Here is a 25,971-nt window from a genome sequence, read left to right on the forward strand (position 1 = left end):
TCTTACAGCCTCTGATGCAATTTAGTAAACAACACACCCTAAAGAAATAATCTAAGACCTAGACAAATCCGCGTGTTCAATAATATGTATTGCAAAGTGATTTATAGAAATAGTAAGATTTGGAAACAACCTACACATCCACCTAAAAGGAACTAATTAAATAAACCGTAATATGTCCATATCATGGCACATCATACAACCAGTAAAAGTTATTTGAAGAATGCATGGAGCACTTAACAGGGATTATGTCATCTAATCCTGATAAAATTACATGAGGTGTATCTTATTATCATTCACATTTTACAGAGAAGGAAACTGGGGCTCAGCATGGCTGTTTTCAGGAGGCCTTAGTCCCTAAAAACACGAACCTCCACATGAGGTGCTTGAGCCTCCTCACAACATGGCAGCTGGCTTCCCCCTCCCCCAAGCAAGTTGTCCTTGTGAAGCACAGTGGGAGCCACAGTGTCTTTTATGACCTCATCTGAGAAGTCACATGCTGTCATGTCCACAGTGTCCTGTTGCTAACATGGGTCAGCTCTAATCAGCGTGGGAAGTGACTACCGAAGAGCGTAAGCAGCAGGAAGGAGGGTCAGTGGGTCCCACTTGGAGGGTAGCCTGTCTTCAGGAAGGACAAGCTGCCCCCAAGAGTTTCCTTGGGTTTCACTGGGGAATCAAAGACCAAACCATAGAGGCTCTTGCTGAATACTTCTGCCAGATTTTTGGTTGCTGCATCTCTCCAAGCTATTCTAGGAGTCATTTCTTCAGGGACTAAGGAACAAATTCTCTCCTTGCTTGGTGATGTTGAGGACTTGGCAGGGTTGATGACCTAACAGGCATGTATGTGCATGTGTCAGGTCTGCAGGCACAACGGCAAGCTGGTCACCTCCTCAGATGAAGCCAACCCCTACGCAGAAGCAGTTCTTCAGTCCACTGCCCCTTTTCCTCCTTAGGCTGTCAATTCCTCACCTTTTCCACATACACCTTTCCCGTTCCATGTGGGTACCTTTTCTAGGAAAAGTGTTCATACTTTCATTCAGAGAATGGAACGGAATGCTTGTTACCTACTAGGCCTCCCTGACAGTTGCTGGGGACTCAAATGCTGAGCGTACTCAGGAGAACAGGCAGCAAGTGACAATGTGGACAGCGTTCCAAATCCCTTAGCCTCACCAGTGTAGAATTCACAGAACCACCTGCAATTCAAGTTAGAGGATTGCAGTCCGGTTTTCTAACGGTAAGTAATTTCCATCACTATGAGTGCAGACGTGTGCCCTGGGATGAGATGAGTGATATTCCAAGTCACCACCCTGAATGAGGTCCAGGATTGACAAAGATGGACCTTACCTTCCTCAAGTTCTTCTTCCAAAAACCCAGAGATCTCACTTGCCCAGAGCTCAGGCATCAGAACTGATGGAAAAACAAGGTAATCTTAGGACATACCAGCAGGTCAGCACCCAAGTTCCCAAGAGCAACTGTTTTGAGGTCTCCTGTAATATAATTTTGGTTGAGGAGTAACACGAAGCCCTATACATTTTGTAACCAAGACTGGAAAAAGGGTATGAGGAATGTGTGAAAAATATCTATCTTATTTCTATTTCAGGTAGCACATTTCTCCGAGAAGCTCAGGGGGCTGTTTGAACACAAGTCAACATTATATATGGTGCTTCTGTTCATGCCTGTTTGCTTGGTTGCTCAATTCTGCTTCCGCTGTGGGTTCTTTGTTTCTTTCCTTTTGCTTATTGCTGCTCACGGTTGTAATGGTGTTCTGTCATATCCATTTACCTAAAGGACTTGAGACTTATGTTTTAGGAATCTAGAAGACCAAGAAGACATGCTTTAAAATGGAATTTTTTATGATTTCAACATGGTGATTCACCCTTTTATATATTACAAGTTCAATAAATGCATCAGCACACTGAGAAATATTTACAACATGTCCTGCTTTTGTCAAAGTGCCAGTGAATGCACATCCAGCCACTGGGAGCAAAAATGTCTGAAGAAACAAGACAGATGTTCTTCTTCCTGTAGGATTAGGTTCAAGGTGATTCTCCCCAGAGAATGGCACATAACCCTGTGGGGGTCAAAGTGACAGCTTTAATAGGAGATTTGGCAGTATTTAGATGGAAAATGTAGATTAGATTTGAGGCTGCAATGGGGATCTCTAAGCCTGACTCTGAAAGAGGGAAACCTACACCTCTTTGGCTCCCTGTCCAGTTCCAGGTAGAGTCACTGGATCTCCCTGCAGAGGCCTTCATAAGAGTGAAAGGAGGAGAAAGACTTGCTCTGGGTTGCTTGTGGCACAGGAGCCAGGGGATCCAGGGATGTTTTACTCACTCATGAGAGAGACAGCACAAAAGAAGAGAAACTGGGCCCTGGGGCTTGTGTTTGAGGCCCCATAACCCCACCCTTGGGCAGCACAGACCTTAAAAAGAGTAGGCTCTTACCAATTATATTAGCTCATTCCTTGGGGAAAGAGGAAGCAGAAGAGATACTAAAAGTTCCCATTCCAATGTTGCTTCCCCCTGAAAAGCGGAGAGAAAACATGAGACGGGAAATACAACTGACCCTTGAATAATCTGGGTCTGAACTGTGTGGGTCCACTTATACATGGATTTTCTTCTACCTGTGCCACTCCTGAGACAGCAAGACCAACTCCTCCCCTTCCTCCTCCTCCTCAGCCTATTCAATGTGAAAACAACAAGGATGAAGACCTTTATGATGATCCACTTCCACTTAATGAAGAGTAAATATATTTTATCTTTCTTATGATTTTCTTAGTAATATTCTTTTCTCTAGCTTATTTTATTGTAAGAATACAGTATATAATACATATAACATAGACATACGTGTAAATTGTTTATGTTATCAAGAAGGCTCCTGGTCAACAGTAGCCTATTAGTACTTAAGTTTTGGGGAAGTCAAAAGTTATAAGCAGATTTTGGTGGCAGATGATGTTGGGGGTGGTATTGTTACCCCCTAACCTCCGTGTTATTCAAAAGTCAACTGTAAGTCTGCCTATTTCACATGTATTTGTCAGAAGAATGGGGTCAGTGAAAAAACTTTTTTATTTATAAACATAACTAATATTCTTCATTCTTGAGGGTGGAGGGCAAAGGAATTGGGGCAAGAATTTAATCCCAGCCTCCATCTTGACAATCACAGTTACCCAGCTACCATAACTTTGCAGGGAGAAATGAGAGTAATAATCAAGACCATGTCATCCCAGTCCTCTGGGGCCACCAAGCAGTAATCCCATGATTTTTCCTCTTCCACAAAGTATCACATTGGCTTCTCCCTCATTGTACTCAGTGCCTCCCCATCCACACCCAACCCTGAGGCAGCATTCTCCATGTGGCTCCAATTCAGGTCAAACTTCATCCTACACTGGTGATTTCTGTTGGCTTGATCCCTGCAGAAGGGAACATGGTAAGTGGCTTGCACTATTTATGTTATGAATAAAGCACTTACATGCCTAATCCCTTTTAGGCCTAGCTAATTGTCTTTCAGGCCTAAGGTACCATTTGTGTCACTGCCTACATGTCCCAAAAGCAATAAAAATCCTTGCCCAGTTTTCTGAGTCAACCGACTACTGGGACCAATATTGCCTGAACGGCTTTCTTACTGTATATACTTCTTTGGATCTATCGCAGGCACAGTCATATGTGTGGCTGCAAGTTGTAGGTTGTGTTTGTGTATGAGTGATGAATGTGACTGTCTCCATTGGAAGTGTGGCTCCAAACAAGCTCAGGATAAGAACACCAGCTAGACTAACAAACAAGCTAAGCTGACCCCTGTTGACAAAACAGCCACCACTCAGCTTACTCCTTCCTTCCCTTTTTGACATGTCCAAACACTTTCACTGTTGCCTTCACTGAGGTGCCAATCCTTAGATGTGGTTGATACATGGAGCTGGGGAGTCTTAAATAGGACTTAATTTCAAAAGACCTGGTTTAAATTCTGGTTCTGCACTTAATAGGCATGTCACCTTGAGAAAATCATTCTTAGTCTCAGATTTATAACCTACAAGACGAGAATTTATTCTTTAAAAACAGGGGGTGGGGGTAGAGACAGAGTCTTGCTCTGTCACCCAGGCTGGAGTGCAGTGGCACAATCATAGCTTACTGCAGCCTCCAACTCCTGGGCTCAAGCAGCCCTCTTACCTCAGCCTACTTAGTAGCTGGGACCACAGACATTTGCTACTATAGCAGGCTAATTTCTTTATTTTTATTTCCTGGTAGAGATGGGGGTTTCACCATGTTGCCCAGGCTGGTCTCGAACTACTGGCCTCAAGTGATCCTCCCACCTCGGCCTCCCAAAGTGCTAGGATTACAGATGTGAGCCACTGTGCCCAGCCTTCTAAAAGTTGTATGTGTGAATCCAGCTATGGTGGGCTAGCTTAGAATAAATCAAGCCCTCTATGCAGAATAACTAGAAAACTTAGGAAAAAAATCATGAAAAATACCTGTTTGGAGATAGCAGAGTACCGTGAAGGCTGCCTGAATCTGAAGAGCCATGATCCAAGACAGAAGAAAAAAGTCCAGCCTTTCTCCTTGAGAGACTGATGGATTCCAAAGCAGCAGCCTAGGGGCCTAGAAACTGAAGGGGAGGAGAACAGAGAAGGAAGTGACAGCTCCAAAAGTCTGAGATATACTAGGCATAGCTTTAAGCAGTCTCACAAAGCTGGGTGGGAGGAACAAACATTAGAACTCAGAGCCTGACAAAGAAGAGAAGCTCTGGAAAACACCACAGGCTTTGGGTTGGGACTGTTGCAGGGATGAACCCTAGGAGTAAGGCAAACTAGAGTTAAACAAGCCATGACAAACACTGGGTCACCTCCTGGGGCTAGACTGATGATCTCTCCTTCCATCACAGCCTGCCTGAAGCACAAGTAAACCCTATCTACAGGAAGATACGACTGTCCAGAACCTCCAATTATCACTAAAATGTATTATATATATTATCTGGTATTTAATAAAAAGTACCAGGCATACCAGGAGATAAGACAAAATGACAATATACAAGTTTAAAGAACAGTCTTATAGAATGTAATGTAAATGTAAATGTAACCCAGTTAACAGAGTTGTCAGAAAAGAACTTTAAAATAGCTGTGATAAACATGTTCTAGGAAATAGAAGACAAAAAGTTTCAGCATATAAATCCAATTTTAGAAAAGAATTAAATCCAGGTTCCGTACTGAAAAATAAAGAAACTGGAAATAAAAGCTAAATTAGAGGGGTCTAAAAGCTAAATTAGATGGGTCCAAAAGCAGATTAGACTTGGGGGAAGAAAGATCAGTAGAAATTAAACAAACTGAGGCACAGAAGAAAAACAGATGGAAAATACAGAAAAGAGCATAAAAGAAATACAGGACACATGAAAAAGCATAATACATAGTATAACTGGAATCTCAAAGTAGAGGAGAGAGAGAATGTGACAGATGCAATATTTAAAGAAATAATGACCCAAAACTTTCCAAAAGCAATGGAAGACAGAATGTCTTACATTTAGGAAGTGCTATGAACCTGAAGAGAAAAACACAAAGAAAACCACATCTAGGCCTATCAGGGTTTTGTTAAGTAGAGCAAACAGAAGAAAAAATCAGGAAGAATATAGAAGATTTAAATAAGGTACTCAATAAGCTTCAATTGTTTGACGTATGTAGAATATAGCAGAATAGACATTGTTTTCAAGCCCACGTAAAAAATAAGAAAAGTAAACATAAAGATAAAAGTAAATGTAAGTAAGGGATAATAAAGCAATCTTAATGAATATCAGAAGTTTGAGATCAGAGATGTCATGTTTCTGGTCACAGCAGAATTAAACTAGAAATTAATAGAAAAAAGATAACTAATAAAATCCCAGTGTTTGCAAAGTAAGTAATACACCCTAAATTCCCTATGGGCTAAAGAAGAAATCACAATAGAAATTATAAATTATATGGAACTGAACAGTAATAAAAATGTGACATGAAAACCTTTGGGATACAGATAAAAACATACGCAGAGGAAAATGTATGGTCATCGGTGAATATTTTAGAAAATAATAAAGGTAGAATTAATGAGCAACCCAAGAACTAGGAAAACAACAGCAAATTAGACCCAAAGAAATGACAAATATGAGAATAATAAAAATGATAACAGAAATTGGTGAAACAAAACTAACATACAATAGAGAAAAATCTAGAAAGTCAGAAGTGGATTCTAGAAATGAAAGGAGGAGAACACAAACTACTAATATCAGGAATGAAAGAGAGAACATCTCTACATAATGAGAGAATATGATAAACAACTGATTTAAAACCATGTACCAACAACCTGGGCAATATAGTGAAGGACCTGAAGGACCTGTCTAAGGCTGACTTCATTAGTTTTTTTTATAACAGGAAAGAGTACACTCTAAAATAATAAACAGTATAGTATAGTAGATAGTAGATACTATAATATAGTATAGAAAAGACATCAATCAATAACATAGTCATTTATTATTATTATCATCATGATAATAAATGAAAAAATGTGCAAGATCTCTACACGTAAAACTAGAGAACATTATTAAAAGAAATTAAAGAAAACATGAATGCAGTGATGTACCACATAACAATGTTTTGGTCAAAAACAGACTGTATATACGACGGTGGTCTCATAAGATTATTATAATAGAGCTGAAAATTTTCTATGACCTATATACAGAAAAAGAGAAAAAGTTTCTGAATCGTTTTATGATGCCAGCATAATCATTATGCCAAAATCTGAAAAAGCCATTACAAAAAAGGAAATTGGCAGGCTAATGTCACTTGTAAATACAGATGTAAAATTTTTAACAAAAGATTAGAAAACCAAGTTATTATACATAAGAGAATAATATATCATGACTAGCTTGAGTTTATTTCAGAAATGCAAAGGTGATTAAAATTCAAAGATGAAAACATAATTTACCACATTGTTAGAATAAAAAGAAAATTATATCATATGACTATATAAGAAATGCAGAAAAGCTTTTGAAAAAATTCAATACCCTCATAATAGAAAATAAAAATTGTTAACAAATTAAAAATATAAGGAAACTTTCCTAATATAATAAAAATGATATGTGAAAATCTAAAACAAATATGATACATAATGGTGAGCTACTTAAAGTTTTTACCTGCAATGAGGATTGACACAAGATGTCCACTGTTAAATATTAGTCTAGAACACTATAAAGCAGAAAAGGAAATGTAAAGAATACAGGTTGAAAAGGAAAAAGATAAAGTCATTAATTACAGAATACATAAAAGCATGTATTTAAAATACACAATAATCTACTTATAAATTATTAAAATCAGTAAGTGAATTTTAGCTGGGGCAACAGAGGTCAATACACTGCAGTAAACATCTAGAAAATGAAATTTTAAACAGATCCTACTGATTCTACAGATGCTAATAATAGCATCCAATTCCTAGAAATAAACCTAAAAAAAAGTGCAAGATCTCTACACATAAAACTAGAGAACATTATTGAGAGAAATTAAAGAAAACCTAAATACAGTAATTCAACACATAACAATGTTTTGGACAACAACAGACTGTATATACAACATACAATGGTGGTCTCATAAGATTATTATAATAGAGCAGAGAATTTCTATCTTCTAGTGATGTCTTAGTCACTGTAACATTACTCATACTGGTGAAAACAAGCCTACTGTGTTGTCAGTCATATAAAAGTATAGCACAAGCAATTATGTATAATATATAATACTTGATAATGATCATAAATAACTATGCTATTTGTTTACATCTTTACTATACTATATTGTTTTATTATCTTAAAGTGCACTCTTTCTACTCATAAAAAACATTTTAATGTAAAACAGGCTCAGGCAGGTCCTTCACCAGGTATTCCAGAAGAAAGCATTGTTATCATAGGAGATGACAGCTCCATGTGTGTTATTGCCCCAGAAGATCTTCTCTTGGGATGAGATGTGGAGGTGGAAGACACTAATACACACCTCATACAAATGGGTGCCCCTCTGGGACAAAGCTTCCAGAGGCAGCAATATTTGCTGTTCTACAATATTTGCTTTTCTGCTGCCTCCACTGGTAATCCTGACCCTGTGTAGACCTAGGCTAATAGGTGTGTTTGCATCTTAGTTTTTAACAAAAAAGTTTAAGAAGTAAAAAAATAAATAAATTTTAAAAACAGAAAAAAGTGGGACAAACACAAATATGGCCGAACAGGAACAGCTCCAGTCTGCAGCTCCCAGTGTGATTGACAGAGAAGATGGGTGGTTTCTGCATTTCCAACTGAGGTACCTGGTTCATCTCATTGTAACTGGTTGGACAGAGGGTGCAGCCCATGGAGGGTGAGCCAAAGCAGGGTGGGGCATAACCTCACCTGGGAAAAGCAAGGGGTTGGTGGGTTTCCCTTTCCTAGCCAAGGGAAGCCATGACAAAGTTTACCTGGAAAAACAGGACACTCCTGCCCAAATACTGTGCTTTTCCCATGGTCTTAGCAACCGGCAGACCAGGAGATTTTCTCCCATACCTGGCCCAGCAGGTCCCACGCCCCCGGAGCCTTGATCACTGCTAGTGCAGCAGTGTGAGATCAACCTGCAAGGTTGCAGCGTGGCTGGGATAGGGGCATCCACCATTGCTGAGGCTTGAGTAGGTAAACAAAGCTGCCAGGAAGCTCAAACTGAGTGGAGCCCACTGCAGGTCAGCAATGTCCACTGCCTCTATAGACCCCACCTCTGTGGGCAGGGCATAGCTGAACAAAAGGCAGCAGAACTCCTGCAGACTTAAATGTCCCTGTCTGACAGCTCTGAAGAGAGCGGTAGTTCTCCCAGCATGGCGTTTGAGCTCTGAGAAGGAAAAGACTGTCTCCTCAAGTGGGTCCCTGACCCCTGTGTAGCCTAACTGGGAGACACCTCCCAGTAGGGGCCCACAGACACCTCATACAGATGGGTGCCCCTCTGGGACAAAGCTTCCAGAGGCAGCAATATTTGCTGTTCTGCAATAGTTGATCTTCTGCAGCCTCTGCTGGTGATACCCAGGCAAACAGGGTCTGGAGTGGACCTCTAGCAAACTCCAACAGACCTGCAGCTGAGGGACCTGACTGTTAGAAGGAAAACTAACAAACAGAAAGGAATAGCATCATCAATGAAAAGGACATCTACACCAAAACCTCATCTGTAGGTTACCAACATCAAAGACCAAAGGTAGATAAAACCACAAAGATGGAGAGAAACCAGAGCAGAAAAGCTGAAAATTCTAAAAACCAGAGCGCCTCTTCTCCTCCAAAGGATTGCAGTTCTTCGCCAGCAACGGAACAAAGCTGGACAGAGAATGAATTTGATGAGTTGACAGAAGTAGGCTTCAGAAGGTCAGTAATAACAAACTTCTCTGAGCTAAAGTAGCATGTTCAAACCAATCTCAAGGAAGCTAAACACCTAGAAAAAAGGTTAGACAAATGGCTAACTAGAATAAAGATGTAGAGAAGACATTAAATGACCTGATGGAGCTGAAAACCATGGCATGAGAACTTCATGACACATGCATAAGCTTCAATAGCCAATTTAATCAAGTGGAAGAAAGTGTATCAGTGATTGAAGATCAAATTAACGAAATGAAGTGAGAAGACAAGTTTAGAGAAAAAAGAGTAAAAAGAAATGAAAAAGTCTCCAAGAAATATGGGACCATGTGAAAAGACCAAATCTACATTTGATTGGTGTACCTGAAAGTGATGGGGAGAATGGAACAAAGTTGGAAAATGATCTTCAAGATATTATTCGGGAGAATTTCCCCAACATAGCAAGGCAGGCCAACATTCAAATTCAGGAAATACAGAGAACACCACAAAGATACTCTTCGAGAAGAGCAACCCCAAGACACATAATTGTCAGATTCACCAAGGTTGAAATGAAGGAAAAAATGTTAAGGGCAGCCAGAGAGAGAGGTCGGGTTACCCACAAAGGGAAGCCCATCAGAATAACAGTGGATCTCTCAGCAGAAACCCAACGAGCCAGAAGAGAGGGAGGGCCAATATTCAACATTCTTAAAGGAAAGAATTTTCTACCCAGAATTTCATATCCAGCCAAACTAAGATTCATAATTGAAGGAGAAGTAAAATCCTTTACAGACAAGCAAATGCTGAGAGATTTTGTCACCACCAGGCCTGCCTTAAAGAGCTTCTGAAGGAAGCACTAAACACAGAAAGGAACAGCCGGTACCAGCCACTGCAAAAACATGCCAAATTGTAAAGACCATCGAGGCTAGGAAGAAACTGCATCAATTAATGGGCAAAATAACCAGCTAACATCATAATGACAGGATCAAATTCACACATAACAATATTAACCTTAAATGTAAATGGGCTAAAATGCCCCAATTAAAAGACACAGACTGGCAAATTGGATAGAGTCAATACCTATCAGCGTGCTGTATTCAGGAGACCCATCTCATGTGCACAAACACACATAGGCTCAAAATTAAGGGATGGAGGAAGATCTACCAAGCAAATGGAAAAAAAAAAAAACACAGGGGTTGCAATCCCAGTTTCTGATAAAACAGACTTTAAACCAACAAAGATCAAAAGAGACAAAGAAAGCCATTACATAATGGTAAACGGATCAATTCAACAAGAAGAGCTAACTATGCTAAATATATATGCACCCAACACAGGAGCACCCTGATTCATAAAGCAAGTCCTTAGAGACCTACAAAGAGGCTTAGACTCCCACACAATAATAAAGGGAGACTTTAACACCCCACTGTCAAAGTTAGACAGATCAATGAGACAGAAGGTTAACAAGGATATCCAGGATTTAAACTCAGCTCTGCCCCAAGTGGACTTAAAAGACATCTACAGAACTCTCCACCCCAAATCAACAGAATATACATTCTTCTCAGCACCACATCGCACTTATTACAAAATTGACCACATAGTTGGAAGTAAAGCACTCCTCAGCAAATGTAAAAGAATTGAAATCACAACAAACTTGTCTCTCAGACCACAGTGCAATCAAATTAGAACTCAGGATTAAGAAACTCACTCAAAACCTCACAACTACATGGAAACTGAACAACCTGCTCCTGAATGACTACTGGGTAAATAATGAAATACAGGCAGAAATAAAGATGTTCTTCGAAACCAATGAGAAAAAAGACACAATGTACCAGAATCGCTGGGACACATTTAAAGCAGCATTTAGAGGGAAATTTATAGCAGTAAATGCCTATAAGAGAAAGCAGGAAAGATCTAAAATCCATAGCCTAACATCACAATTTAAAAAACCAGAGAAGCAAGAGCAAACAAATTCAAAAGCTAACAGAAGGCAACAAATAACTAAGATCAGAGCAGAACTGAAGGAGATAGAGACACAAAAAAATTCTTCAAAAAATCAATGAATCCAGGAACTGGTTTTTTGAAAAGATTGAGAACAAAATTGATAGACCACTAGCAAAACTAATAAAGAAGAAAAGAGAGAAGAATCAAATAGGTGCAATAAAAAATGATAGAGGGGATATCACCACCGATCCCACAGAAATGCAAACTAACATCAGAGAATACTGTAAACACCTCTACGCAAGTAAACTAGAAAATCTAGAAGAAATGGATAAATTCCTAGACACATACGCCCTCCCAAGACTAAACCAGGAAGAAGTTGAATCTCTGAATAGACCAGTAACAGACTCTGAAACTGAGGCAATAATTAATAGCCTACCAACCAAAAAAAGTCCAGGACCAGACTGATTCACAGCCGAATTCCACCAGAGGTACAAAAAGGAGCTGCTACCATTCCTTCTGAAACTATTCCAATCGATAGAAAAAGAGGGAATCCTCCCTAACTCGTTTTATGAGGCCAGCATCATCCTGATACCAAAGCCTGGCAGAGACACAACAAAAAAAAGAATTTTAGACCGATATTCCTTTTGAACATTGATGTGAAAATCCTCAATAAAATACCGGCAAACCGAATCCAGCAACACATCAAAAAGCTTATCCATGACAATCAAGTCAGCTTCATCCCTGGGATGCAAGCCTGGTTCAACATATGCAAATCAACAAACATAATCCATCACATAAGCAGAACCAACAACAAAAACCACATGATTATCTCAACACATGCAGAAAAGGCCTCCAACAAAACTCAACAGCCCTTCATGCTAAAAACTCTCAATAAACTAGTATTAATGGAACATACCTCAAAATCATAAGAGCTATTTATGATAAACCCACAGCCAATATCATACTGAATCAGCAAAAACTGGAAGCATTCCCTTTGAAAACTGGCAGAAGATAGGGATGCCCTCTCTCACCACTCATATTCAACATAGTGTTGGAAGTTCTGGCCAGGGCAATCAGGCAAAGAAAGAAATAAACGGTATTCAATTCGGAAAAGAGGAAGTCAAATTGTCCCTGTTTGCAGATGACCTGATTGTATATTTAGAAAACCTCATCGTCTCAGCCCAAAATCTCCTTAAGCTAATAAGCAACTTCAGCAAAGTCTCAGGATATAAAATCAATGTGCAAAAATCACAAGCATTCCTATACTCCAATAACAGACAGAGAGCCAAATCATGAGTGAACTCCCATTCACAATTGCTTCAAAGAGAATAAAATACCTAGGAATCCAACTTACAAGGGATGTGAAGGACCTCTTCAAGGAGAACTACAAACCACTGCTCAATGAAATAAAAGACGACACAGACAAATGGAAAAAACATTCCATGCTCATGGATAGGAGGAATCAATATTGTGAAAATGACCATACTGCCCAAGGTAATTTATAGATTCAATGCCATCTCCATCAAGTTACCACTGACTTTCTTGACAGAATTGGAAAAAAACACTTTAAAGTTAATATGGAACCAAAAAAGAGCCCACATAGCCAAGACAATCCTAAGCAAAAAGAACAAACGTGGAGGCATCACTCTACCTGACTTCAAACTATACTACAAGGCTACAGTAAGCGAAACAGCATGGTACTTGTGCCAAAACAGATACATAGACCAACGGAACAGAACAGAGGCCTCAGAAATAACACCACACATCTACAACCATGTGATCTTTGACAAACCTGACAAAAACAACAAATGGAGAAAGGATTCCCTATTTAATAAATGGTGCTGGGAAAACTGGCTAGCCATATGTAGAAGACTGAAACTGGCTCCCTTCCGTACCCCTTATACAAAAATTAATTCAAGATGGATTAAAGACTTAAATGTTAGACCTAAAACCATAAAAACTCTAGAAGAAAACCTAGGCAATACCTTTCAGGACATAGGCATGGGCAAGGACTTCATGACTAAAACACCAAAAGTAATGGCAACAAAAGTCAAAATAGACAAATGCAATCTAATTAAACTAAAGAGTTTCTGCACAGCAAAAGAAACTACCATCAGAGTGAACAGGCAACCTACAGAATGGGAGACAATTTTTGCAATCTACCCATCTGACAAAGGGCTAATATCAAGAATCTACAAATAACTTAAACAAATTTACAAGAAAAAGACAATCCCATCGAAAAGTGGTCAAAGGATATGAACAGACACTTCTCAAAAGAAGGCATTTATGCAGCCAACAGACACATAAAAAAATGCTCATCATCACTGGCCATCAGAGAAAGGCAAATCAAAACCACAATGAGATACCATGTTACACCAGTTAGAATGGCGATCATTAAAAAGTCAGGAAAAAACAGATGCTGGAGAGGATGTGGAGATATAGGAATGCTTTTACACTGTTGGTGGGAGTGTCAATTAGTTCAACCATTGTGGGAGACAGTGTGGTGATTCCTCAAGGATCTAGTACTAGAAATACCATTTGACCCAGCCATCCCATTACTGGGTATATACCCAAAGGAATATAAATCATGCTACTATAAATACACATGCACACATATGTTCATTGTGACACTATTCACAATAGCAAAGACTTGGAACCAACCCAAATGTCCATCAGTGACAGACTGGATAAAGAAAATGCGGCACATATACACCATGGAATAAAAAAGAATGAGTTCATGTCCTTTACAGGGACATGGATGAAGCTGGAAACCATCATTGTCAGCAAACTATCACAAAGACAGAAAACCAAACACCACATGTTCTCACTCATAGGTGGGAATTGAACAATGAGAACACTTGGACATGGGGGTGGGGAACATCACACACCGGGGCCTGTTGTGGGGTGGGGGGAGGGGGCAGGTATAGCATTAGGAGGAATACCTAATGTAAATGACGAGTTGATGGCTGCAGCAAACCAACATGGCACATGTAACAAACCTGCACTTTGTGCACATGTAACCTAGAACTTAAAGTATAAAAAAAGTAGAAAAAAGCTTATAGAATAAGGATATACAGAAAGAAAATAATTATACAGTTATCCAGTGTGTTCACGTTTTAAGCTAAGTATTATTACAGAAGTCAAGACTTTTTTAAAAAATTGAAGTTTTAAAAAGTAAAAATGTTATAGTAAGCCAAGGTTAATTTATTATTAAAGAAAGAAAAAAATACTTGTATAAATGTAGTGTTCCCTAAGTGTACAGTTTATAAAATGATACACTCTGTATAAAGTGTATAAAGTGTTTGTAAAGTCTACAGTAGTGTACAGTAATGTCCTAGGCCTTTACATTCACTCACCACTTACTCACTGACTCACCCGGATCCACTTCCATTCCTGCAGTCTCCATTCATGGTAGGTGACCTATACAGGTGTGATATGGTTTGGATATTTGCCCCCCACCAAATCTCATATTGAAATATGATTCCCAGTGTTGGAGGTGGAGCCTGGTAGGAGGTGATTTGATTGGGGTGTCGATCCCTCATGAATGGCTTGACACCATTCTCTCAGTGCTGTCCTCAAAATAACCACTGAATCTTGCTCTGAGTTCACACGAGCATGTGGTTGTTTAAAGTTGGCACCTCCTCCTTGGCTCTTTCTTGTTCCTGCTTTCACCATGTTACATGTTGGCTCCCCATTGCCTTCTACCATGAGTGTAATCATCCTAGGTGTCACCAGAAGCAGATGCCAGCACCATGAATCCCATAAAGCCTACAGAACCATGAGCCAATTAAACTTCTATTCTCCCAGCCTCAGATATTTCTTCATAGCAATGCAAGAACAAGCTAATAAAAAGTACATCATTTTTTATCTTTTATATCATATTTTTACTATACCTTTTCTATGTTAGATATGTTTAAACTCACAAACACTTACCATTATGTTACAGTTGCCTACAGTATTCAGTAAAGTAACATGTTGTGCAGATTTGTAGCCTCAGAGCAATAGGCTATACCACATAGCCTCAGTGTGTAGTAGGCTAGGCCATCTAAGTTTGTGTAAGTATGCTCGGTGATGTTCACACAATGACAAAATCACCTGACACAGTTCTCAGAATGTATCCCCATCTTTAAGTGACACCTGACTATAAATAGAGGCGTACACCATCTTCAGGAATTAGAAGACTCAATTTTGTATTTATATCAATTATCTCCAATTTACTCTCTAGATCTGAAGCAATCCAAATCAACACCCTGACAGACTTTTTCTATGTAGAAAGTTGTGAATTTATATGTAAATGCAAAGGGCCAATGTGGTCAAAACAATCTTAAAGAAAAAGCTGGAAAATTTACATGATCACATATCAATAGTATCCGGACCTCTTTTTTCTTTCTTTTTTTTTTCTTTTTTTCTTTTTTTTTTTTTTGAGACAGAGTCTCACTCTGTCACCCAGGCTGGAGTTCAGTGGCCTAAACTTGGCTCACCGCAAGCTCCACGCCATTCTCCTGCCTCAACCTCCCAAGTAGCTGGGACTACAGGTGCCCACCACCATGCCCACCTAATTTTTTGGTATTTTTAGTAGAGATGGGGTTTTACTGTGTTAGCCAGGATGGTCTCAATCTCCTGAACACGTGATCTGCCCACCTCGGCCTCCCAAAGTGCTGGGATTACAGGCGTGAGCCACCGCACCCGGACCCGGACCTCTTTTTTCTAAAGATACTTAAAGAAATTATCCAATCTAAAGGGTAGAAAGAAAAAAGATGGTTTCAGAGACCTATGGGATGATATCAAACAATGTAACATATGTGTAACTGGAGCCCGACAGGAGAAAAGAGTGAGAATGATGCCAAATATATATATATATATTTGAAGAAATAATTGCCAAAATATAACTAAATACAATGGAAAACATCAATTTGAGATTCCAGAAGTTCAGCAAACCCCAAACAACACAAAGAAAGCACATCTAGATATATCAGAGTAAAACTGCTAAAAGTAAAAAGAAAAATCTCAAAAGCAGAAAGTGGAGAGAAAAGATGTATTACATAAAAGAAAAAAATAATCACAAATGACAGTTAATATGGTTAGGCTATGTCCCCACCCAAATCTCATCTTGAATTGTAGCTCCCATAATCCCAGTGGGAGGTAATGGAATCATGGGGGTCAGCTTTTCCCTTGCTTTTCTTGTGATAGTAAGTCTCATGAGATCTGATGGTTTTATAAAGGGCAGTTGCCCTACATACACTCTCTTGCCTGCTGCCATATAAGATGTGCCTTTGTCTCCTTTGCCTCCCCAGCCATGTGGAACTGTGAGTCCATTAAACCTTTTACTTTATAAATTACCCAGTCTCAGGTATTTCTTCATAGCAGTATGAAAATAATAGACAAATACAACAGCTGACTTCATGTCCTAAACAATAGAAACTAAAGGACAATAGAACACTACATTTGTAGTGCTAGCTGAAAGCCAGAGAGAGATTGTCAACCCAGAGATTAATATCTGGTGACAATACCCTTCAACATTGAGGGTAGCCTTTGGTCCAAGGTGGCAGGGCTGAGCCAGCAGCGCCTCCCTCTGCTCCCCAGCTCTCCACACTCCATTGTCCTGCCTGCTGCCATGATGGAACAGTCCAACTCCTTCACCAAGGACTCCCAGATGGCCGTGGCTCAGATCCGGCAGGTCAAGCTGCTGCTGCTGCAGGTGCAACATGCCAGTAGCAGATCGCAGCCCACAAGTACCACAAAATGTGGTGGACGGACCGAATTCTCTGCATCTCCAAGGAGCATGGGGATGTCCTCCTGGAAGGGCAACCTTGCCAGTGCCATCCGTTACTTCCCATGCAAGCCCTTAACTTTGCCTTCAAGAATAAGTACAAGCAGTTCTTCCTGGGGGTGCAGACAAGCACATGCAGTTCTGGAGGTGCTTCGCTGGCCATCCAGCCTTGGGTGGCCTGGCTGCCACCTCCTCACTCTGCTTCATGTACCCCCTGGATTTCTCAGAACCTCCTGGAAGCCGACATTGGGAAATTGGGCACAGTGCATGAGTTCAAAGACCTGGGAGCCTGGCTGGTGAGGATCACCAAATCCAACGGACCCAGGGCCTGTACCAGGGCTTCAGCATCTCACTCAAGGCATCATCATCTACCCAGCAGCCTCCTTCCACTAGTAGGATACAGCTGAGGGCATGCTCCCCAGCCCCAAGAACATGCACATCCTGGCAAGCTGAGTTACTGCAAAGACTATGAGGGCCATGGTCAACATGACCTCCTATCCTCCTACACGGAGCTCAAAGGAGCCCACATCATGCATATAGGGACCCTAGATTGTTGGAGGAAGATCTTTAAAGATGAAAAGGGCAAAGGCTTCTTCAAGGGCAAGGTCCAATGTCCTTGGAGGTATCGGGGGCACCTTGGTGCTGGTCCTGTAAGAGAAGCTGAAGAAAGTCATGAAGTGCCTTTGTCTCCTCCACAGAAACAGGAAACAACAGAATCATGGTGAGTACTCAACAGCTGCAGACCATTGACCTTCAAGAAACTCCAATTGTCTATCCTGGCCACACATGTCTGTGGAGGGTGGGGGAAGGCTCTGGAAAAGGGGCACGTTGTGATCACATTCGACCATCAGCATCACAATCAATGACCATGATCAATTCCATGAATTGATCACTGGGGGGAAGCAGGCCCACTGGCATTTTCTCTGCTGCTCAGACCTAGAGTCTAGTTGTTTGTAGGGCCTGAGTGGTGTGTAAGTATTTATGTAAAACAAAAGAAACATGTGTCCCATTTGTACTTAAGCACTGGCTCCTCATTTGCACAGCCAAATATTTGCAGTTATGTTCTATGTGGGCATTCTGCTGCAAAACAATAAAAAGAGAGCACTGAGAACCTCAAAAAATGAAGGCAAAGACATTTTCACAGAAAATAAAAACTGAAAAAGAATCATCACCGGCAGATCTGTACTATAAGAAATAGTAAAGAATGTTCTGCAGGCCAAAGGCAATTGATTCCAGATAGGGATGTCTATCTACAGGAAAGAAGGAAAAGCATGAAGTGAGTAGGAAAATATAAAATAGCCTGGAGTTTCTTTTCTTCTCATAATTGTCTTAAAACACCACTGACTATACAGAGAAAAATATTGTAAGGTGAGATTTACAACGTATATTGAAGTACATGTCAGGGGAACAGGTTCAAGGGAGTTTACTCTTGTAAGGTTATTACATTTATAAAGTAGGAAGTGAAACATTTCAGACCAGGTGTGAAGTACAAACTGAGAAATGGTACAAGGTTGACTTTAAGTAAGCTTTGATAATTGAAGGATGCATATTGTTAGCCATAGAGCAACCACTTAAAAATTAAATTAAAAGAGATATTCCTAGGAAACCAATAGAGGAAATATAGTCTTATAATCCAATAAGCAGATGGCAAACAACCCAATAAAATATAAGCAAAAGGGCCATGCAGGGTGGTTTATGTCTGTAATCCTAGTAGTTTGGGAGGCCAAGGCAGGCAGATCACTTGAGCCCAGGAGTTTGAGACCAGCCTGGGCAACATGGTCAAACTTTGTATCTACAAAAAATACAAAAGTTAGTCAGGCATGGTGGCACACACCATGGCACTACTTGGGAGGCTGAGACTGGAGGATTGCTTGAGCCACTACTTGGGAGGCTGAGACTGGAGGATTGCTTGAGCCCAGGAGGTCCAGGTTGCAGTGAGTTGTGAGTTGTGATCATGCCACTGCACTCCAGCCTGGGTGACAGAGCAAGACCTGTCTCTTTCTCTTTCTCTCCCTCTCCCTCTATCTCTATCTCCCAGAAGATTTTTTGCATACATATATGCAAAAGATTTACAGAAGGAAGTATACAAATGTCCAGCAAGTCAATAAAAAGCATTTGCATAATTAGTCATCAAAAGATACAATTTACACCAAAATGTGATATCACTATACACCCACTAGAATAGATATAATGAAAAAGGCAAAACTTTCTTAGCGTGGGTGAGCATCTGGAGTAAATGGAGTAACCCATTGCTGGTGGGAAGAGTATGTTGAAGCCAACAATTTTGGAAAAGTGTTTGGTAGTTTCTAGAAGCATATACACACTCTATGACCCAGAAATCCCACTCCTAGATATTTATTGAAGAGAAACAAAAACATGCCAACAAAAATACTTTTAAAATATTCACAGTAGCTTTATGCATACCAGCTCCAATCTGGAAATTACCCAAATATATATCCCCATTGGGATAGATAAATTGTGGTGTATTCTACACAATGGAATAGTATACAGTCATAAAAGGAATGCTAAGTGAAATAAAACATACACAAAAATAATCCACAAAGAATTATTCCACTAATATAAATAGAAATTTGGACAAATTGGGAAAAATTAATATTTATTTGGGATAAGAAATCATGAGAGCAGTTAGCATTGAGGGAAAGTAGGATGTGGAGACTGAGAGGGACAAAAGGAGGTTTCTGGGTGCAGATATTATTCTCTTCTTGAGCTAGTCAGAGGCCACATGGATGTGTTCACCATCTGAAAATTCATCAAGATATGAACTTCTAATTTGTACACTTTTCTGTATATGCTTTACTTTGATAAAATAATTTCCTTTAAAAATATATTTGGCTGCCACCACAATAATCATTGTTTCAAGCAAGAATCATCAGTTGAGGGAAATAGCTGATTGGAGACAAGTCTAACCTGCAGCCCCCACTGAGACACAGCAGCATGGAGAGACACACCTTGTGAAATTTTGTTCCAGGAACTACCGCAGGAACATACCAGGAAAGCAGAGAGAATCCACAGGCCCTTTGAAGGAGGTGAATTGCCCCTGCAGGCTCTGTGGGACAGCTGAGGAACTGTGAGTCGGCTTGCTTTCTCAGCTGGGAGGCTTGCAACCTGGGGCAAGTTCTCAGCCCTACTCACTGGCTGCCTGGAAATAAACTCAGTGCTGTTGGGGTGTGGGGAAGGAGGGCATGCTGGGAGAGAGACTAGCTTTTTGGGCTGCATGGGAGCTGGGGGAGACCTGTGGTTGCTGGCTTTCTCCCACTTCCCTAGCAACCTGTATGACACAGCAGAGACAGCCATAATCCTCCTGGAAACATAACTCCATTGGCCTCCACACCCCCATCCCCCTCAACAGCTGCAGTAAGCCCTGCCCAAGGAGAGGCTGAGCTCAGACACACCTAACTTTGCCCCACCTGATGGTCTTCCTCACCTGCCCTGGTAGCCAAAGACAAAGGACATATTATCTTGGGAGCTCTACCACCCACCTCCTGATCCTCCCTATATTTCTGCAGCTGATGCACTCTTGCAAGCACCACCTCCTGGCTGGAGGCCAACCAGCACAAAACCAGCACACTAAACACAAATAGAACCAAGATCCCTCACTGAGTCCACTCCACTCCCCTGCTGCCTCCACCAGAGCAGGTGCTGGTGTCCACAGCTGAGAGAATTGAAGACAGATCATATCACAGGACTCTTTGCATTACAAGCCCAGAGCCTGGTAGCTCCGCTGGGTGGCTAGATCCAGAAGAGAAATAACAATCACTGCAGTTCAGCTCTCAGGAAGCCACATCTCTAGGGGAAGGGAGAGAGCACTACATCAAGGGAGCACCCTGTGGTACAAAAGAATCTGAATAGCAGCTCTTGAGTCCCAGATCTTCTCTCTGACATAGTCTACCCAAATCAGAGGGAACCAAAAAAACAATTCTGGTAATATGAAAATCAAGATTCTTTAACATCCCCCCAAAAAAATCACACTAGCTCACCAGCAATGGATCCAAAACAAGATGAAATCTCTGAACTGCTGCAAGAAAAATTCAGGAGGTTTACTATTAAGCCAATCAAGGGGGCACAAGAGAAAGGTGAAGTCCAACTTAAACTAATCAAAAAAAATATACAGGATATGAATGGCAAAATCTTCAGTGATAGCATAAATAAAAATCAATCACAACTTCTGGAAAGGCAGGACACACTTAGAGAATTGCAAAATGCACTGTAAAGTCTCAGCAACAGAATCAAACAAGTAGAAGAAAGAATTTCAGAGCTCAAAGACAAGGCTTTTGAATTAACCCAACAGTGACAAAAAAAAAAAAAAAGAATAAAAAAAGAACAAAGCCTCCAAGAAATTGGGATTATGTTAAACAACCAAACCTAAGAATAATTGGTGTTTCAAGGCAAAAGAGAAATCAAAAAGTTTGGAAAACATATCTGAGGAAATAATTGAGGAAAACTTCCCTGGCCTTGTTAGAGATCTAAACATCCAAACACAAAAAGCTCAAAGAACACCTGGGAAATTCATCATAAAAAATAAATCATCACCTAGGCACATAGTCATCAGGTTATCTAAAGTCAAGACAAAGGAAAAAAATCTTAAGAGCTGTGAGGCAAAAGCATCAGGTAACCTATAAAGGAAAACCTATCAGATTAACAGCAGATTTTCTCAGCAGAAACCCTACAAACTAGAAGAGATTAGGGTCCTATCTTCACCCTCCTTAAAAAAAAATTATCTGCCAAGAACTTTCTATCCAGTGAAACTTTGTATCCAGTGAAGCTGCATAAATGAAGGAATTATATAGTCTTTTTCAGACAAACAAATGCTGAGAAAATTTGCCACTACCAAGCCAGCACTACAAGAACTGCTTAAAGGACCTCTAAATCTTGAAACAAATCCTCAGAATACACCAAAATAGAATGTCCTAAAGCATATATCCCACAGGACCTCTAAAACAACAACACAACAAAAAATAAAAAATAAAAAAATAAAAAACGAAGGTTTTCAGGCAGGCAACAAATAGCACGATGAATAGAATAGCACCTCACATCTCAAAACTAGTGATGAATGTAAATGGCCTAAATGCTCCACTTAAAAGACACAGAATGGCAGAATGGGTAAGAATTCACCAACCAAGTATCTGCTGTCTTCAAGAGGCTCATCTGACACATAAGGACTCACATAAACTTAAGGTAAAGGAATGGAAAAAGATATTCCACTCAAATGGACACCAAAAGTGAGCAGGAGTAGCTATTCTTATACCAGATAAAACAAACTTTAAAGCAACAGCAGCTAAAAGAGACAAAGAAGAACATTATATAATGATAAAAGGAATAGTCCAAGAGGAAAATATCACAATCCTAAATATATATGCACCTAAAACTGGAGCTTCCATATTTATAAAACAGTTACTACTAAACCTAAGAAATGAGATAGGCAGCAACACATTAATAGTGGGGGACTTCAATACTCCACATAGCACTAGACAGGTCATCAAGACAAAAAGTCAACAAAGAAACAATCGACTTAAACTATACCCTAGAACAAATGGTCTTAACACATATTTACAGAACATTCTACCAGAATATACATTCTGCAGAATATACAACTGCAGAATATACATTCTATTCATTGGCACATGGAACATTCTCCAAGATAGACCATATGATAGGCCACAAAACAAGTCTCAACAAATTTAAGAAAATTGAAATAATAGCAAGTGCTCTCTCAGACTTGGAATAAAATTGGAAATCAACTCCAAAAGGAATACTCAAAACCATGCAAATACATGGAAATTGAATAACCTGCTCCTGAATGATCTTTGGGTCAACAACGAAATCAAGAGGGAATTTAAAAGCTCTTTGAACTGAATGATAATAGTGACATGACCTATCAAATCCTCTGGGATACAGCAAAGGTGTGCCAAGAGGAAAGTTCACAGAATTAAATGCCTACATTAAAAAGTCTGAAAGAGCATAAACAAATAATCTAAGGTCACTCCTCAAGGAGCTAGAGAAACTAGAACAAACCAAACCCAGACTCAGAAGAAGAAAAGGAATAACAAAGATCAGAGCAGAGCTAAATGAACCTGAAACCAAAAAAATACAAGAGATAAGTGAAACATAAAGCGGTTCTTTGAAAAGATAAATAAAATTGATAGACCATTAGTGAGATTCACCAAGAAAAGAAGAGAGAAGATCCAAACAAGCTCAATTAGAAATGAAATGGGAGATATTACAACCGACACCACAGAAATACAAAAGAACATCCAAAGCTACTATGAACACCTTTACACACATAAACTAGAAAACCTAAAGGAGATGGATAAATTCCCAGAAATATACAACCCACCCATATTAAACTAGGAAGAAACAGAAACTCTGAACAGACCAATAACAAGGAGTGAGATTGAAATGGTAATTTAAAAGTTACCAAAAAAAAAAAAGTCCAAGGCCAGATGGATTAACAGTTGAATTCTAGCAGGCATTCAAAGAATTGGTACTAATCCTATTGACACTATTCCAAAAGATAGAGAAAGAGGGAATCCTTTCTAAATCCTTCTGTGAAACCAGCATCACCCTAATACCAAAACCAGGAAAGGACATAACAAAAAAGAAAACTACAGAACAATATCCCTGATGAACATAGATGCAAAATCCTCAACAAAATATTAGCTAACCAAATCCAACAGCATGTCAAAAAGATAATGCGCCATGATCAAGTGGGTATCATACTAGGCATTGCAGGGATGGTTTAACATCTGCAAGTCAATTAATGTGATACATCACATAAACAGAATTTAAAACAAAAAATCACATGATCATCTCAATAGACACAGAAAAATCATTGGATAAACTCCAGCATCCCTTTATGATTAAAACACTCAGCAAACTTGGCATAGAAGGGACATACCTTAAGGTAATAAAAGCCATCTATGACAAACCCACAGCCAATATTATACTAAACGGGAAAATTTGAAAGCATTCCCACTAACAACTGGAAGAAGACAAAGATATCCACTTTCACCACTTCTACTCAGCATAGTACTGGAAGTCCTAGCCAGAGCAATCAGACAAGAGAAAGAAATAAAGGGCACCCAAATCAGTAAAGAGGGTACCAAACAATCACTGTTTGCTGATGGCATGATTGCATACCTAGAAAACCCTAAAGACTCACCCGAAAAGCTCCTGGAACTAGTAAATAAATTCAGCAAAGTTTCATGTTACAAACTTAATGTACACAAATCAGTAGCCCTGCTATACAACAATAGCAACAAAGCTGAGAATCAAATCCAGAACTCAACCCCTTTTAAAATAGCTGCAAATAAAATAAAATACTTAGGAATATACCTAACCAATGAGGTGAAAGACCCCTACAAGGTAAACTACAAAATGCTACTGAAAGAAATCATCAATGACACAAACAAATGGAAACACATGCCGTTCTCATGGATGGGTAAAATCAATATTGTGAAAATGACCATACTGCCAAAAGCAGTCTACAAATTCAGTGTAATTCCCATCAAAATATTATACCACCATCATTCTTCACAGGACTAAAGAAAAAACAATCCTAAAATTCATATGGAACCAAAAAAGAGCCTGCATAGCCAAAGCAAGACTAAGCAAAAAGAACAAATCAGAAAGCATTACATTACCTGTCTTCAAACTACACTATAAAGCCACAGTCACCAAAATAGCATGGTACTGGTATAAAAACAGGCATATAGAACAATGGAACAGAATAGAGAATCAAGAAATAAGCCCAAATACTTACAGTCAATTGATCTTAAACAAAGCAAACAAAAACATAAAGTGGGGAAAGGACACCCTATTCAACAAATGGTGCTGGGATAATTGGCAAGCCACATGTAGAAGAATGAAACTGAATCTTCATCTCTCACCTTATATAAAAATCAACTCAAGATGGATCAAAGACATATCTGAGACCTGAAACCATAAAAAAATCTAGAAGATAACATTGGAAAACCCCTTCTAGACATTGGCTTAGGCAAGACTTCATGCCCAAGACCCAAAAGCAAATGCAACACAAAGATTAATAGATGGGACTTAATTAAACTAAAAAGCTTTTGCACAGCAAAAGAAATAATCAGTAGAGTAAACATAAAACCCACAGAGTGGGAGAAAATCTTTGCAATCTATACATCTAACAAAGGACAAATATCCAGAATCTACGAAGAACTCAAACAAATCAGCAAGAAAAAAACAAACAATCCCATCAAAGAGTGGGCTAAGGACATGAATAGACAATTCTCAAAAGAAGATATACAAATGGCCAACAAACATATGAAAAAATGCTCAACATCACTAATTATCAGGGAAATGCAAATCAAAACCACAATAACACTTTACTCCTGCAAATCAAAAACTAATAGATGATGGCATGGATGTGGTGAAAAGCGAACACTTTTACACTGTTGGGGGGAATGTAAACTAGTACAACCACTATGGGAAACAGTGTGGAAATTCTTTAAAGAACTAAAAGTAGATCTATCATTTGATCCAGCGATCCCACTCCTGGGTATCTATCCAGAGGAAAATAAGTTATTATATGAAAAAGATATTTGCACATGCATGTTTATAGCAGCACAATTTGCAGCGGCAAAATATGGAATGAGCCTAAAGGCCCATCAATCAACGAGTGAACAAAGAAAATGTCATATATATAACATGGAATACTACTCCACCATAAAAAGGAATGAAATGATAGCATTTGCAGCAACCTGGATGGAATTGGAGACCATTATTCTAAGTGAAGTAACTCAGGAACGGAAAAACAAACATCGTATGTTCTCACTTATAAGTAGGAGCTAAGTTATGAAGATGCAAACGCATAAGAATGATATGATGGACTTCGAGGACTCGGGGGAAAGGGTGGGAGCAGGATGAGGGATAAACGACTATACATTGGG

The sequence above is a fragment of the Symphalangus syndactylus genome, chromosome 24, assembly GCF_028878055.3.
Source record: "Symphalangus syndactylus isolate Jambi chromosome 24, NHGRI_mSymSyn1-v2.1_pri, whole genome shotgun sequence".
Lineage (NCBI taxonomy): Eukaryota > Metazoa > Chordata > Mammalia > Primates > Hylobatidae > Symphalangus > Symphalangus syndactylus.